General features: G+C 36.1%; 1 long non-coding RNA gene across 1 annotated transcript; it reads right to left on the minus strand.

The window, feature by feature from the left end:
* Nucleotides 1-1,771: 1,771 nt before the first annotated feature.
* LOC140506004 (uncharacterized) lies at nt 1,772-18,569 on the minus strand. The gene is made up of 2 exons (XR_011967732.1): nt 18,493-18,569; nt 1,772-11,989 (listed from the first exon to the last, which is right to left on the minus strand). It is a non-coding gene; the product is annotated as an uncharacterized lncRNA (long non-coding RNA).
* Nucleotides 18,570-18,783: the final 214 nt, after the last annotated feature.

Genomic DNA, 18,783 nt, shown 5'->3' on the forward strand with positions numbered 1-18,783 from the left:
TCCATTTCTGCCATATTAGCCAATTTGATAGGTATGAGGAGGTAATTCAGAATTGTTTGAATTTACATTTATCTAAGGAATAGCGATTTAGAGCATTTTTTCATGATTATAGATTGCTTTGACTACTCCATATGATAATTGCCTGTTCATATCCTTTAATCATTTATCAATTGAGGAATGCCCGTATTTCTGTGAATTTGACTGACTTCTCTATATATTTGAGAAATGAGGCTTATCAGAAACTTGCTGTAAATTTTTTTCAGTTATGATTTCCATGTATTTCTCTCCATCCTATTTATTTCCTTGTTTATCATTCTCCCTCTCTCTCTCTTTCTCTCTGTCACACACACACACACACACACATACACACACACACAAACACACATACACACACACATAAACACACACATACACACATAAACACACACACATAAACACATACATACACACACATAAACACACACACACTTCATCTCTCTCTCCTTTCACCCTGTCCATTTTCAAAATTGTTTTGCTTCTTACTTTTGCCTCCCCCAATCTGCCCTTTCTTCTATCAGCACCCCACCCACATACACACACCCTTATTCCCTTCCCCATCCTACTTTCCTGTATGGTAAGGTAGACTTTTATACCCAAATGAATGTGGATATTATTCCCTCTTTGAACCAATTCCAATGAAAGTAAGGTTCACATGCTCTCTCCAACTGCCTCATCTTCCCTTCTACTGTAAAAACTCTTTTATACCTCTATTACATCAAATAATTTACTCCATTCTACCTCTCCCTTTCCCCCCCCCAGTGCATTCCTTTTTCTGACCCCTTAATTTTATTTTTTAGATGACCATCCCATCATATTCATCTCACACCCTTGCCCTCTCTCTACATATACTCCTTCTAACTGCCCTAATAATGAGAAAGTTCTTAAGAGTTATAATATCATTTTCCCACATAGAAATATAAATAGTTTAACCTTATTGAATCTCTTATAATTTCTCTTGCCTGTTTACCCATTTTGCTTCTCTTAAGTCTTGTATTTTAAAGTCAGATTTTCTACTCAGTTCTGGTCTTTTCATCAGGAATGCGTGAAATTCCTCTCTTTCATTGAAATATCCATTTTTCCTTAGTTTTTTTTCTTGATAGGTTAACCTTGAGTATCATCCTTTATCTTTTGCCTTTTGGAATACAGTATTCCAAGTTCTTTTCTTTATAATGGCAGTGGTAAAAACTTATGTGATCCCCACTGTGATTCCTTGGTACTTGAACTTTTTCTAGTTGTTTCTATTTTTTCTTTGAACTGAAAAATCTGGATTTTGGCTATGGTATTCCTGAGAGTTTCCATTTTGAAGTTTCTATCAAGTATGACTAATAGTAAAACAACATTTTTTTTTTCATTTTCACTTTACTCTCTGGTTCTAAGAACCCTAGGTAATTTTTCTTTTTTTCTTTCTGAATTTCATTTCATTTTTAAAACTTGTATCACCATAAATATATTTACTCTGATATGTAAAAAAGATACTTTATCACATTCAAAAGTGTGTTATAAGCTTTATTTTCATTCTCACTTAGAAATATTATACTGTATAGAACACTCAAAAATGCATAACATTTATTGTTTGATGTACTTATATCTGAAACTATATTGTGTGGATATGTAGTGGTAGCATCACCACCAATTTTTAAAACCTAGTTGGTCTTCATCCCCCTGTATCTTATAATAACTTTTAAAGTGTTTTCCAAGTTAGGAAATTTTGTTTATGTGAGCAGTCTTTACATTGTTTACCTTTTGACACTTCATTGTTATTGGAACAAAAAGATGTCTGATTCATTGATCTGAACACATTCTCCAATGCAAACTCCTATCTGGAATATGCATTGCAATTCAATCAGGGTCATTGTTTACACTCAACACTAATCATTTTTTGTGGTAAATCATTCTTGTCTTTGCATTACGATTTCATTATGATGTCAGATAATCCTTCTTGGTTCTTTGCTGAAGAGTCTTCACAACAGTTTAATTTCTGAGCAACTATTCTTATAGATATTCAATGGTATTTGTCACTGCTAAGAAGCACATCTATCACAGAGTCCCATGTAAAAGAATTCCTTATTTGCCCACCAAGGCAGCTAGATGGTGCAATGGATAGGCCTGGAGTCAAGAAAACTCATTTTTGTGAGTTCAAACCTGGCCATTTACTGGCTGCATGAGCCTGGGCAAGTCACTTAACCTAGTTTGTCTCAGTTCCTCATCTGTAAAAAGCAGCTGGAGAAGGAAAGGAGAAACCATTCCCGTATCCTTGCCAAGAAAATCCCAAATGGGATCACAAAGAATCAGACATGACTGAGAAACGACTGGCTCAAAATTTCCCCTTCAAACAGAGGTCCTATAAACGTTGCTGTTTGCATGTGACATTGTCCTGATTACAACAAGCCCCAAAACACCATTGAGTCTTATTTTTGGTGAGATTATATCTCTCAGAGACAAATAGATATATCTAGCGAAACAATATTAGCCATAAATAAATAAGTAGAAATTTTTAAAAAAACAATGTTAGCCCTTTATCTTCAACTACGATGTCTTCAAACATCAGACCTCACCAACTGTAGTAGCGTAGCTGGCCCATCTTTCTTTGGTTAGGATTTCCAATAGAAAATTCCTTTTTCTTAAACATTTTTATTTAAAGTTTTGAGTTCCAAATTCCATCCTTTCATCCCTCCCTCCCCTCCCTCCCTGAAAGGTAAACAATCAGATATAGGTTATACACGTGCAATTATGTAAAACATTTTCATATTAATCATTTCGGACAAAAACACTCAAAATTAAATTAAAAAGTGAAAGAAAGTGAAAACAGCATGCTTCAGTCTGTATTCAGTCAATATCAGTTCTTTCTCTGGAGACAGACAGTGTGCTTCATCATTATTTCTTTGGGATTATCTTGATCACTGTATCATTGAGAATAGTCAAGTCATTCACAATCCTTCATCAAACAATATTGCAGTTACTATGTACAATGTTCTCTGGTTTTGTTGACTTCATTGAATCAATTCATTTAAGTCTTTCTAGGTTTTTCAGAAATCATCCCTCTTGCTATTTCTTATAAAACAATAATATTTCATTACAATCATATATCACAGCTTGTTCAGCCTTTCTCCAATTAATGGACATCCCTTTGATTTCCAATTCTTAGCCACCACAAAAAGAGTTGCTATAAATATTTTTGTATGAATCAATCCTTTTCCCTTTTTTGAATGTCTTTGGGATACAGACTTGGCAGTGATATTGCTGGATCAAAGGACATGCACAGTTTTATAGTTTTATAGGCATAGTTCCAAATTGTTGTCTAGAATGGTTAGATCGGTTCACAACTCCACCAACAGGGCATTAGTGTTCTGGTTTTACCACATCCCCTCCAACATCCATTATTTTCCTTTTTTTATGTTCGCTACACTGATAGGTGTGAGGTGGTATCTCAGAGTTGTTTTAATTTGCATTTCTCTGATCAATAGTGATTTAGAGCATTTTTTCATATGACTATAGATAGCTTTAATTTCTTTGAAAATTTTCTATTCATATCCTTTGACCATTTATTAATTGGGGGATGACCTGTATTTTTATAAATTTGACTCAGTTCTCTATACATTTGAGAAATGAGGCCTTTATCAGAGATACTTGTGGCAAAAACTTTTCCCCCAGTTTTCTGCATTCTTTATAGTTTTGGTTGTATTTGTTTTGTTTGTGCAAAAACGTTTTAATTTTATATAATCAAAATTACCTATTTTACATTTTGTAATGCTCTCTATATCTTCTTTAATCCTAAATTCTTCCCTTATTCGTAAATCTGACAGATAAACTATTCCATGCTTTCTTAATTTGCTTATAGTATTGCCCTTTGTGTGTAAATCATGTACCTATTTTGACCTTATCTTAGTATACAGTTGTAATGGTAATTTAAATGGGAAAATCTTTCTCATTCATTAATAGGCCCTTGTGACCTGCTTAAATCACGTGGAAGCCTAAGTCACATGTGAACAGGTTGAACAGGAAGGGTGGAGCAGAGCTGAGAGGAAGTTGGTAAGGCTAGTCAGAGCTGGGAAGGACACAGGTAAGCCGGCACAGCTAGGCTTGGGAGTGTTTGTTTGTGGGAAGGCCCCAGAAGGGTGGGGAGGTTTGGGAATGACTTTGCCCCCTGCAGTGATAATATGTACTGACTTCTTGGACCACTGTGACTGGTTTGGCTTTCTGGTTTTGGGATTTGGCTTCCTGGTGTCTGAATAAATGTTCTTCTTCTGCCTTCTGTATGGAGAGTCTGTTATACTTTGTGATTAAGAACTATGCCAGCATATTCATAGTCACCACCAGGGCTGCGAATATTGCCTTGGCGATACAACAGTGTAAGATGTTGGTCTATGCCTAGTTTCTGCCATTCCAGTTTTCCAAGTACTTTTATCAAATAAAACTCAAATAATGAGTTTTTATTCCAAAAGCATGGATTTTTGGGTTTATCATATACTAGATTACTAAATCATTTACTACAATGTAATTTGTACCTAATCTGTTCTGCTGATTCACCACTCTATTTCTTAGTCCCAGATTGTTCTGATAATTACTGCTTTGTAATATAATTTGAGATCTGGTATGGCTGGATGACCTTTATTTTTCATTAATTCTCTTGACATCCTTGAGTTTTTGTTCTTTCAAATAAATGTTGTTATTATTTTTTCTAGTTCTATAAAATAATTTTTGATAGTTTAATTGGTATGGCACTGAATAGACAAATGAATTTAGGTAGAATTGTCATTTTTATTATGTTGGCTAGGCCTGCCCATGAGCAATTAATATTTTTTCTGATTGTTTCTGATTGTCATAATATGACTTTATTTGTGTGAAAAGTATTTTATAGTTCTTTTCATATAGTTCCTGAGTTTGTCTTGGCAGGTAGACTCCCAAATATTTTATATTGTCTACAGTTATTTTAAATGGAATTTCTCTTTCTGTTTCTTAATGCTGAACTTTATTGGTAATATATAGAAATGCTGATGACTTTTGTGGGTTTATTTTATGTCCTTAAAGTTTGCTAAAGTTGTTAATAATTTTTATTTTTTAGTTGATTCTCTAGGATTTTCTAATTACAATATCCTCTTATCTGCAAAGAGTGAGAGTTTTGTTCCCTCATTGCCCATTCTAATTCCTTTAATTTGTTTTTCTTCCCTTATTGCTATAGCTAACATTTCTTGTGCAACAATAAATAATAGAAGTGACAATTGGCATCTTTGCTTCATCCTTGATTTTATTAGGAAGGTTTCTAGCTTATCCCTATTATAGATAATGCTTGCTGATGGTTTTAGATAAATATTACTTATTTTAAGGTAAGCTCAATTTATTCCTATGCTATCTAGCATTTTTAATAGGAATGGGTGTTGTATTTTGTCAAAGGTTTTTTCTGCATTTATTGAGATAATTACATGATTTCTATTGGTTATGTTATTGATATACTGATAGTTTTCTTAATATTGGACCAGCCCCACATTCATGCTAAAATTCCCACCTGGTCATGGCATCGTATCCTTGGTAATCTCTTTGTTAGTGTTTTATTTTAAATTTTTGTTTCTACATTCATTGGGCAAATTGGTCTATAATTTTCTTTCTCTGTTTTGTCTCTTCTTCTTTTGTGTATCATCAGTACCATATTTGTGTTGTGAAAAGAATTTGATAGGACTACTTTCCCTATTTTCCCAAATCATTTATGTAGTATTGGGATTAATTGTTCTTTAAATGTTTGGTTGAATTTGTTTGTGAATCCATCTGGTCACCAGTTTGGCGTTTAATTGGGGGTTTTTAATTTGTTGTTTTTCTAGTTTTTTTGGTTGCATGCCCAATTCATTGACCTGCTTTTTCTCTATTTTATTGATATAAGCAATTAGAGATATACATTTTCTCCTAAGTACCACTTTGGTTGCATTCCATAAATTTTGGTATGTTGTCTCATTGTTGTCATTTTCTTTAATGAAATTATCTATTGTTTCTATGATTTGTTCTTTGACTCACTTGTTTTTTAGGATGAGATTATTTAATGTCCATTTAATTTTTAATCTCTTTCTATTGTCCATTATTGAATGTAATTTATATTGCATTATGATCTGAAAAGGATGCATTTACTGCTTCTGCTTTTCTGTATTTACTTGTGAAGTTTTTATGTTCTTATACATGGTCAATTTTTGTGTAGATGTCATGTAGCACTGAGGAAAAGGTATATTCCTTTCTATTCCCCTTCAATTTTCTCCAGAAATCTATCACATCTAACTTTTTCGGAATTTTATTCACCTCCTTAATATCTTTCTTTTTTATTTTTTGTTTGACTTATCTAGTTCTGAGAGGGGAAAGTTGAGATCCCCCTTTAGTATAGCTTTATTATCTATTTCCTCTTGTAACTCATCCAACTTCTTCAAAAATTTAAATACTATATTATTTGGTGCAGATGTATTTAGTATTGATATACCTTCATTGTCTGTGGTACCTTTTAGCAAGATGATAGTTTCCTTCTTTATCTCTTTTAATTAGATATATTTTTGCTTTTGCTGTGTCTAAGATCATGATTACTATCCATGCTTTTTCTTTGCTTTAGCTGAAATGTAGTAGATTCTGCTCCAGCCCCTTACCTTTATCCTGTGCGTATCTCTCTGCTTCAGATACATTTCTTATAAACAACATGTTGTAGGATTTTAGGTTTTAATCCCATTCTGCCATCAGCTTCCATTTTATGGGTGAGTTCATTCTATTCACATTTATACTTATTGTAACTGTGTCTTTCACTCCATGCTATTTTTTGCTTATTCATCCTAACTCTCTCTCTCTTATCCCCCACTCTTTCTCTCCTCATAAGCATTTTAGCTCTGATCACTACCTTCTCCAATATGCCCTCCCTTTTATAAGTTTTCCTTCCCCTTTCTATGATCCCCATCTCTTTTTACTTCTTTATACAGCAAGATAGATTTCTATATTCAATTGAGTGGTTATGTTATTCCCTCTTTTAGCCAATTTTGATGAGAGTAAGGTTTAAGCTTTGCCCGCCACCCCATCTTCTCCATTGTGATAGTTCTTTCATGCCTCTTTTATGTGGAATAGTTTAGGGGCAGCTAGGTGGTGCAGTGGATAGAGCACCAGTGCAGGAGTCAGGAGGACCTGAGTTCAAATCTCACTTCAGACACTTGACACTCACTAGCTGTGTGACCTTGAGCAAGTCACTTAACCCCAATTGCCTCATCCTGAGTCATCTCCAGTCACCTTGATGAATATCTGGTCAATGGATTCAGATGACTCTGGAGGAAAAGTGAGGCTGGTGGCCTGCACAGCCCTCCTTCACTCAAAAAACAAAGTCAAGTGCAAGTCATGTCATTATTTCTCTGATGGCATGGTCTTCTTCGACAACAAAAGATGAACACACACACACACACACGCATGCACACACACACACACACACACACACACACACATACACACAGGGGAAAATTTAGTCTTTATTCAATCTAGCTTCTCTTTCTTCCAGTGCCATTTTTATCGCCCCTTTATTTCATTTTTTGGGGGTATCATCCCATCAAAGTCACTTTATATCCACACCCTCTTTCTACATATATTCTTTCTAATTGCTCTCATAGTAAAAAAGTTGAGAGTTACAAACATTATTTTGCCATATAGAAGTATAAACAGTTTAACCTTATTTAATTTCTTGTGTTTTCTCTTTCTAGTTTCTCTTTTTGCCCTTTCTTGTTTTTCCTTGAGTCTTGTATTTGGAGGTCAAATTTTTTATTCAGCTCTGATCTTTTAATTAGAAATGCTTGAAAGTTCTCTACTGTGTTAAATATCCCCTTTTTTCCCTGAAAGATTATATCCAATTTTGTTAGGTAGGTGATTTTTAATTGTAATCTTAACTCCTTTGTCTTTCAGTATATCATATTCCAAAGCCTCCAGTTCTTTAATGTGGAAGTTGTCAGATCATATAGCTCCACAATATTTGAATTGTTTCTTTTTGGCTGCTTGCAATATTTTTTCCTTGATTTGTGAGCTCTAGAATTTGGCTATGATGTTCCTGGGAATTTTCATTTTGGGATCTCTTTCAGGAGGTGATTGGTGGCTTCTTTCAATTTCTATTTTGCCCTCTGATTCTAATATATTGGGGCAGTTTTCTTTGATAATTTCTTGAAAGATGTTGTCCAGGATTTTTTTTATTATAGATTTCAGGTAGTCCAATAGTTCTTATATTAGTTCTCCTAGATCTGTTTTCCAATCTGTTTTTCCAGTAAGAAATTTCACATTTTCTTCTTTTTTTATTTTTTATTTTGTTTTATCATGTCTTGATGCCTTATTGAGTCATTAGTGTCCACTTGTTCAATTCTACTTTTTAAGGAATTAATTTCTTCAGTGAACTTTTTTACTTCCTTTCCATTTGACCAATTCTAATTTTTAGGGAGTTATTTTCCTCAGTAAATTTTTGTATATCTTTTCCTATGCTATTGACTCTTTTTTCATGATTTTTTTTACTACTTGAATTTCTTTTCCAGACTTTTATTCTACTTCTCTAATTTGCTTTTTTAAATCCTCTTCAAGCTCTTCCAGGAATTCTTTTTGGGCCTAAGACTGAATTACATTTTTCTTTGAGGCGTCATATGTAGCCATTTTGACACTATTGTCCTCTTCTAAGTTTATGCCTTGATTCTCTCTATCACCATAGTAACTTTCTATAGTCAAGGCTCTTCTTTTTTGTTTTTTGCTCATTTTTTGATCTTTTTTGTGTCTTGGCATTTTCATGTGAGAGTTCGGTTCTGATCCTGCACTGTCCCAAGCTTTTTGTGCTGGGGCTTTGGGTCTTACTTCTGGCTTTCACTGGGTTTCAGGGCTTAGCTACTTGGTTTGGGTTTTTTTGGAGAGTAGGCTTCCTTTCTGGCCTCTACTGGGTAGGGAAGGGGGCCTGTCTTTGTCTCCTCTGGGTGGGGGATTTAGCTGCAGGCCTGCACCAGGGGTGGGGCTGGCCTTGCTGCTGGGTTGCTATGGAAACAGGGTCTCTCTGCTAGTAGGCCCCAGGAGCAGGGTCCCACTGTTGCTCAGACCTGAGGTGGGTCAGCAATAGGTCAAGGTTTCACTGGTGGCTTGTGCTGGGGCTGGGATCACTTGAGTGAGACCCTGTTGATCTACAGAGACTGCACACTTGCTTAGGGGTCTGCTTGTTTGCATGAGGGTGGGGCCTTGCTGGTGGAATTCTCCAGGCTTGGAGCCTTGCTGCAGACTCCCTGCTTTAAAGCTGACTGCTGCTGCAGCTTTTGGACCTTGCTTCCCTCCCACTCTAGTGAGACAGACTTTTCTTGCTATGCTGGTAAGCTTCTTGCCTGCTCCTAGGTCAATTCTGAGGTGGTTTTCTAGTTGTTTGGAAGGGGATTTGGGAGGGCTTCCTTCCATACTCTTCCTTCTTGGTACCAGAAGTCCCCAGACAGATAATTCTTCAGTATATCTGTCATTAGCCTATTTTCCAGGTCAATATACATTGTATATTGTATCTACATATATATGTGTGAGTGTGTGTGTGTGTGTGTGTGTGTGTGTATGTGTATACACACACACATGTAGATATAAATAGATAGATAGATGTACATAGATATAGCTATATATAGAGAGAGATAGAAATATATATTTATATATATATATTTTCTTCTGTTTTTTCAATCTTTTGATTTTGTTTCAATATTTCTTATTGTCTTATTGAGTTGTTTCTGTCTGGCCGATTCTAATTTTTCAGGGCATTCAGTTCTTGGTTGAGATTTTCTACCATTTGGTCCAAGGTAATGAGTTCTCCTTGTCATTTTCCTCTCCCTAGCTAGTCTATTTTGTATCTCTTCTTTCATTTCTTCCAAATAATCTTATAAGCCTTGTGGCCAGGACATTTTTTTTTTCTGTGAGACTTTACTTGGCCTTGTGGAGTTGCTATCTTCTTTAGGGGATATTCACTGGGTGCCTCTCAAACCAGGGTATTTTTTCATATTATTCAGTTTTCCTTGTTTGCTTATCTCATTACATTCAGTGTCCAGGTTAGAGGCTTGTACTTAGGAAAAGCTCCATGACTTAATGTCATGGGCAGGGTCCTCCTGGTTCTGAGCATAGTGGACCAGACTAGTTCCCTTTTTCAAGGGATTCAGGGGCTGCTCCTGTGCTGGGCTCTTCTTGGGTTTTTTCTTTCAGGTCTCTGAAGTTCACTGGGCTCCTGCCACAGGATTCAGGGACTCCAGGGCTATCCTATGCTTAGGGAATTTCCTCTGCCACTAGACTAAGGCTACTGGTGCCATTTGCACCCTCCCTGGAGCTCCCTATGCCCTGAAGATGGGACTCCCATCTCCCTGGACTTAAGGGACACCTTAGTTTGGGCTCAGGCCTCTGGACACCAGTAGAACCCTCCTGAAATCCAAGGTAATTCTTTGTGCTCCACTTTCCGGCAAATCCAGCTTATCTTTTTCAAGGTTCTATAGGATTCTGGGGTCTTCTGTGTATCTGTGGGCTTGCTTGGAGAAGTCTATAGGTGACTCATTTCTTTATAAACTGTTGCATTTCTAAGCTCCACAGGGATATTTGCAGATGATCTAAACTCTTTCTTGGCTAGGCTGCCATCTTCCCACAATTCTCCACTTAGAGAAATCTTATATGAGTTTAATGTATGCATGAGAAACTCTTTCTTATAGAAGAGTCTTTCAGGCTATATTTTGTCTGATTAGTCAACCTATTTTTTGAAAACCAACATTTAACAAATTGTGTTCTCTGTACCTTTCAGTTAATTGTGTGAATTCAAAAATGTGATCTGTTGTAAGAAATTGTAGGCAAAAGTCTGTGTGTTCCTTTTCCTATTTTACCAAGAATACTCTCAATATATGTATAGATCATTCTCATAAAAATCTGTAAGATCAGAAAAAAGTCACATGAGATGATAGTTTTTTTGTGTCTTAATTATATTTCTTAGTGTTAATATCCATAATAGTTTCCATCCTTTTGGTGTCTTGTCTCCCCTGAGAAATCTTATTAAACTGAATCCTCCATGTTTTCAAATTGCTTTGTCTGAAACATGGATTTTTCTAAGTCTGGTCCAATCTGTCTTCCTCAGTTTGTCTTCTTAAGTGTCATTTTGACTTCCCGATACATAGTACTTAGGGGACTGACGTGTGAAGAGTCCACATTTGGCAGTTCCACTATATAGACCCTTTTGGCATACCTTGAAATTTCTCTTCTATTTCCTTTTTATTTTTTTTTCTCCAAATAATTTTATCTGTAAATATTCTGGAGATAATGTGGCTTGAAGCTTACACCAAGGTTTCTGCAGACTTTTCTTTTTTCTTTAGTATTCATTGGTATCTTGCTTTTGCATCATCTTCATTTCTAAATATTTTACCTCCCCATTCTCCATTCAGTGAGCTGTCTCTTGTAATAAGAATGTTTTAATAGTTCTTAAAAGCTAACACATCAAACCTGTCTGATAGTATATGCAGCATTCTACATCCCAAATCTCCCAAGTCTGCAGGAAATGAGAGATGTATTTTTTCTCCTCTTTTCTCGAGGCTAAGCTTGACCATTTGTAGATTTGTTTCCAGTTCCACTGCTTTTCACTGTTTCATAGGGGGATGGGATTTTCTTCCTTCATAGTGATTTACAAGTGACATTCAGTCTAAAACAATTTTCCCTTGGCTGCCAGATCTCACCTCTTGGCAAGATCAAGTGAATGAATGCTGGTTGTGGTGATTTCCAGCCTCTTCTTCCTCTTCTTCGTGGTGAGTACTTAATATCAGTCAAACTTCTGCAGGAAATGGTGAAGATTGAGTTCCATCTTTGACTTTTTCCATTTCCCATTTACCAGTCTCGGCAGCTTATTTGAAAAAGTCCAATTGAAGCTACTGTCACTGCATGCTGTATTTTCTGACCTTTATCTTCTCCCATCTCCCCACACTTCCTGATAGAATGTAAAGTCCTGATAGAATGCAAAATTAAGGAATATTTAATTTCCACCTTCTCTAGTCATCCTAATCTATATCCTGCCACTGGACCCAAATGGTTCTAGAGGAAAAAGTGAGACTAGGGTTTGCACAGCCCTGCCCTACTTAGATCCAATCCACTTGCACATCATGGCATCGCCTTCCTAGTGTCATGGTACTTTTCGAGAATGAAGGGCAAACAACAACAACAGTCTGTGTATCCCCAATGCATAATAAAGTGCCTGGTATATAATGATTCCTCAATAAATAATCAATGATTGATTGGTTGATTGATTATCCAGTTTGAGAGTTGATTTATAACCATTGGTCTCCCTAGCCAATCTCTGATTATATACAGAGAATTTATTCTGATGCTATCCACATCAGTGCCTTACATATTGTCAGGTAAGATATAGTCAATTTGCAGCTAAGTGGCATAGGGGATAGAGCATCTGACCTAGAATCAATAGCCTCATCTTTGTGAGTTCATATCTGCCTCAAGACACTTACCAGCTGTGTGACCCTGGGCAAGTCACTTAACCATTTGCCTCAGTGTCCTCATCTGTAAAATGAGCCAGAGAAGGAAAAGGCAAATCAAGAAAATCTCAAATGGGGTCACAAAGAGTTGGACATAACTGAGATGATTCAGCAGCAACAAAGATACGGTCAATAGTTTGTAAGTCTGTGGCCTCTTTTGCTTATTAAGGCTGAATCATATTTTTTTTTGTTTCAACTATGAAAAAAGTAAAGTATCATTATATGTTTTAAAAGTATAGGAATGACATATCTCTATAACAGGTTAAATAAATGTTAAATAAAAATAAAATATAGTGTAGTTAAATGAAAGAGTCATTTAAAATGCCTCACTGGATAGTGTCCATTTTTGTCCAGAAATAGAAAATCCTTAAATGATGCCTTGTTCCCATATTTGAGGAAATTCCATGATAGATTTTTTTTTCATCAAGAAACCATTTTGCCTCAGCATTCTAAATATATAGTGAAAGAAGTGTAGCTCACACTTTTGGTACAGAATTCCTCTTATTCTCTAGTGATCATATATCTCCCCACAATATTTAATATTGGTTTATTGTTCACTACAACATCTATATGCTATTTTTTAAAAGCTATGAAACTTTTTAAATGAAAAACCATTTGGAATGAACTATTTGAAACAAATTCTTACAAACCAACTAAATCAGTGCTTGTGGTGAGGACTGCAGGATCTTAGAATTAGAGCTCAGAAGAGAACACAGAGATTCCCTACTCCAGAGGAGTCAAAGAAGGCCAAGCCCATAGCCCTACCAAGTGAGGCCTGAACCAGATCAAATTTAATTTGGAATATTTAACAAAATCAATAAAAATACTATAAAACAAGGATAACATTAGATTTTAAAACTAAGTTAAGATGCTCCTAACAAGGATTCGTATGTACCGATTAGTGAACTGGATTTCAATTTGTGTTTGATAACACTATGGCCAACCCAGTCATTTTATAGATAAGGAAACTGAGAACCAGTGACTTGCCAAAGATCCTCGAAAATAGTATCAAAAGTAGGATTCTACATCAGCTTCTCTGACTTCAAACTCAAAGTATTTCCCACTGGCACCCAGGGATGGGAAAGGAAAGAGACTGTAGGCCATTCACCTATGGACTCCAGGAAGACTAAGAGAGAGAGGAGGGAAAAGTAGGAAGAAGGCTTCACATTTATGTAGAAGTTGTGAATCTAAAATGAAAATCTCCCTCTAAATAAGAGGTGATGGGTTTCAGCAGTGTTGGACTTGGAATCAGGAAGGCCTGGATTTGAATTCTGACGTTTGTTAACACTATTTAGCCTCAGTTTTTTCATGTTGAAAATGACAACAATAATGACAACAGTACATATATCACAGGGTTGTGGTGAAGATTAAATGAAATGATTGTAAAGTGCTTTGCAAAACTTTAAATCTCTCTCTCTCTGTGTTGCTGTCTCTCTGCCTCTTTGTCTCTGTCTCTGTCTCTCTGTCTCTCTCTGTCTCTGTCTGTCTGTATCTCTCTGTCTGTCTCTGTCTCTCTGTTTCTGACTCTCTGTCTCTCTGTTTCTGACTCTCTCTCTCTCTCTCTCTCTCTCTCTCTCTCTCTCTCTCTCTCTCTCTCTCTCTCTCTCTCTCTCTCAGCTATTATTCCCTCCCACCGCCTGACCCTGAAAGCAGTTTCCTGTGGTATAAAATGAGGGGGCTGAAGTAAATGATCTTTGTTGTTTCCAAGGCACTGAGCACAAAGTGATGAATTTAGAGAATAGTGTGATACTGGATACTTATTCTTGTCAAAGAAGTATGTAACTGTGGAAGCTTCTGTAATGATGCTGATTTGGGAACAGATGGTTAGAGAGAAGCAGTAAAGCTTGAGATATTATTTCTGGGTGCTAGAAACCATAAAACCAAATTCTGCATGTAAACCAAAAGCACTTCAAAGTTAATTAGTATCTTGAGGATTGCATGAAAAAGTAGCACTCATGAATGAAGCTACAGATCATTATATATGAGCTTGAGCAATTTACAAAGTTAAACTCGAACAAGCGTACTGTTATACTGGTAATACCATACCCAATTCCACTGGACTTATTTTTGAAATATCTTATATATTTGAGAGACACCCAGAACATACATTATATGATTCATTGAGTATACTACTGTATTGCTTTATAAATATATTTTTGCTTCCCACATATACCTGCTGGAATGTTTCTCATACACAAAATGTGAATAGTAACATGGATATTTTTCCTTTTCTTCTACATTTTGAGGGATATCCATTTGTATAGTGGGTTTATAAATAAATTGCCTCATTCAAATGTATTTCTGGCCAGGAGACAATGATTTCCTAAAGTCTTTGTACAAGCTCTAGCAGGTAGAATTGTCTGAACCCTTAATATCTTCTCTAGATAGAAGAGATATCTTAAATAATTTTCTTCTAAAACAACCAATGAAACCCACAACTGTTCATGCAGTGAAAAATGGATTTCTAATGAATATGACCATGCAAAGTAATACATGTATACATAGTATGCTCTAGTTATAGTACTACTCTATTGGGTGCAATATCTGTCAGAATAGAAAGCAAAAACAGTAATGTTAGTAAGGGACCAGAGTTAATAGAAAAGAAGTAGAGAGAACTTTCTAAAGGGATGATACAATAGCACATACTATAGTATAATGAGATAGGGTAACCAACCAGGTGCATAAACTAGCTCCGTAAATATACCTGCAGGAGAAGTGGCTGAGGAGACCCTGAAATTAGAATTAGCTTTTGGCACAACAGCCAATTAGACAATTTGTTTTTCAGAGCCCTCTTTCATTCTTTTCCTCAACCTATATCCTTATTACATTTCTTCCCCCCTATTCATGACCTACTGGCCAACTTTTGGGATAATCTCTGATTGTCCAGGATCCCTGGGTGATAATCTGTGAGACAGAGTTCTCTCTCTACAACCTGCCCCATACCCCTGAATGCCAACTAAAACTTGCTTTCAGCTAGCTGACAAATAGAAAGAGTCCCACAAATTAATTCAAAATGTTCATTTCAATTTAATTTTTTTTAAACATTTACTTTGTACTAAGACACTGTGGTAACCAATGGAGATAGAAACAACTGAAGCAGTTTCTGCCCTAGTAGAGCTTACATTCTAGGGGCTTGGGTGTGTGGGAGGATGCAACATGAAGGCAGAAAAGAGAACATGAGGTAATTTGATGAGACAGAGAGACCCCCTAAACAATAGGACATTGGGATGAGGGAAGTCTTTATAGGGAGAAGATGAGCACCAAAAGATGATAAGGATTCTCAGAAGTCAAGATGATGAGGTTATGCATTACAGGATGCAGAAAATTCTTGTACAGATGCATAGAGGTAGGAATAGTATTGGGGAATCGGGGAAATTAGGGAATTGGGGAAACATTTAGTAGTCCAGTTAGACTGGAACATAGAGCTAGTGAAGGGAAGAAGTAATATGGAATAAGTCTGAAAAGAGTTGAGAGGCAAATCATGGAGGGCTTTAAATCACCAGACTAATGCATTTGCAATTTATCCTAGAAGCAATGGGGAGTCACGGAAGGTTTATGAGGAGAGAAGGAATATGGTTAGGACTGTGCCTCAGAAAGTTATTTTAGAAACTAGGTGGAGGATGAGTTAAAGATGGGAGAGAGTGGAAGCAGGGAGACCAGTAAAAGGCTCTTGTAATAGTCCAGGTGAGAAGTGAAATGTCCTGAATTAAGATAACGATTATGTGAAGGGGGACAGATATGATAGACATTGTAGGAGAATTGACAAGACATCAACTGACTGGATAATGAAGTGAAAAAGAGAGAGAAGTCAAAGATAACTTGGAGGTTACAAACCAAAAACTGGGAGGATATGTCAAGAATGACTGATGCACACTATTGATTAGAGAAATGCAAATTAAAACAATTCTGAGATACCATCTCACAGCTATCAGATTGCCCCCCCCCAAAAAAAAGGAAGGTGATGGATATTGGAAGGGATATGGGAAAACTAGGACACTGTTAGAGGAGTTGCGAACAGATCCAACCATTCGGCAAAGCAATTCGAAACTATGCCCAAAGGGCTATGAAACTGTGCATACCCTTTGATCCAGCAATACCACTGCTAGGTCTCTATCCAAAAATATAAAAGGGGAGGAGGATCTATACATACAAAATATTTATAGCAACTCTTTTTATGGTGGATAAGAATTGGAAATCAGCGGGATGCCTATCAGGTGGGGAATGGCTAAACAAGCTCTGGTATATGATTGTAATGGAATGTTATTTTGCTATAAGAAATGACAAGCAGGATGATTTCAGAAAAACTTGGACTTACATGAACTGATGCAAAATGAACTGAACATTATACACAGTAACAGCAACACTGCTCAATGAAGAACTGTGAATGACTTAGCCATTCTGAGCAATACAATGATCCAAGAAAACCCCAAAGGACTAATGACGAAGCATATTATCCACCTTCAGAGAAAGAACTGATATTGTTCGAATATGACTGAAACATGTTATTTTTCAATTTATTTCATTCTTTTTCTTTTATTTGAGTCTTCTTGTACATGATTCTTTACATGATTGCACATATATAACTTATTTTTACATGATTGTAGATGTATAACCTATATATGATTGCTTACCATCTCAGGGAGGGAAGGAGAGGAGGGAAAGAAAGATAGAATTGGGAACTCAAAACTTTAAAAAAATAAAAGCAAATGTTAAAAAATTGTTTTAATGTAATTGGGGGAAATAAAATATATTGTTAAAAATTATTTTTCTTTCTGAAGCAAAAATAGAAATTTAACAGAGAATAATATGCTTTAAGAGAAATAACATACTTTGGATATATGTTCTAGGAAAGTCATGTAATTTTATGATTTGTAATTAAGCTACAAATCCTGAAGTAGAAAAAAATAACTGATGTAAAATATGGCATATTTTTCATAGAGACAGTTTAACCCCATGATGATTGTTGTTCTTCTTCAGTCTTTTTCCATTCATGTCTGACTCTCCATGACCCCATTTGGGGTTTTCTTGGCAGAGATACAGGATTGGTTTGCCATTTCCTTTTCCAGCTCATTTTTACAGATGAGGAAACTGAGGCAAACAGGATTAAGTGACTTGCCCAGGACTTGACACAGCTATTACATGTCAGAGTCCATATTTGAACTCAGGTCTTCCCAACTCCAGGTCTGACAGCCTATCCACTGGGCTTCCTGTCCTCAAATTATCATGTCTCAACTTATCTATCTACATGTTTTAGCCCAAAGTGAGATGTAGGCTTCTTGAAGACAAAGACTTTGTGGTTGTTGTTGTTTCTGCAATGCAATGCCTTATACAGAGTAGGCATTGAATAAACATTTGTTGGATTGAATTGTGGAATTGACAGAAAGAGGGAATTTTGGAAGCTGAACTATCTCATAGGAAAAGTCTGTTTTCTGAACTGTTGAATTTGAGGTCATTATATAACAGAAAGGATACCCAGTAAACAGGTTTTTTTAAAAAGTTCAATGCAGAAAGGAGCAGTACATTTCTTATTCCTTTCTTTTGACTCTTATATCCTTAAATCAAAGAGTATAAATAAGTTTTATAATTTCACAAATATCCATAAACTGAAAGGTAACTTTTCCTAAGTTAAAGTAATATAGATTTTCCTCCTGTGGTGGAGGAATGATTTAACAGTTTGTAATATTTCAGAACATCAGCTTTGTTTGAAGTGGATACTGGGGAGAAAAAAAGTCTTCAAAGTTATAAAATGAAGATATCCTTTAGCCTTTGTCAAATAATCTAAAGAACTATCATCTCTATATATTAACCATGAAAGACACTTGAAATGGCGTACAACAATGGGCCTTTATGAGTCAGCAAGAGAACTAAGAACAGAACGCGAGTCTTACATCCACTGTTCTGCCCTCTAAGCTACACTTATACTCAGCGTGAGAAAACCAGATTTACTGAGTTAAAACTTTACCGAAGTCAACGATCATCTCCTCTCTGGTTGGGAAATAAATAGCTGAACACAACGCAGTGTTCCTGAGAGCCCTAAGGAACTATTGTTTGATGCTGACAAAGAAATTTCTCTCCTTTACATGAGACTGGAAAAGAAACCTTGTGTGAAATAGCAGGACCCACACTATCATAATACCTGTCATTGAGTGAAAATGCATTTGTGAGCAAATCTGGTCCTGCCTGGCAACTGTTTCTAGGCAGAAGGTGGCAGAGAGCCGGCTGCTGCCGATGCCTCACAGTAGGCTTTCCTCTT

This window comes from Notamacropus eugenii, chromosome 5 (genome assembly GCF_028372415.1).
Source record: "Notamacropus eugenii isolate mMacEug1 chromosome 5, mMacEug1.pri_v2, whole genome shotgun sequence".
Taxonomy (NCBI): domain Eukaryota; kingdom Metazoa; phylum Chordata; class Mammalia; order Diprotodontia; family Macropodidae; genus Notamacropus; species Notamacropus eugenii.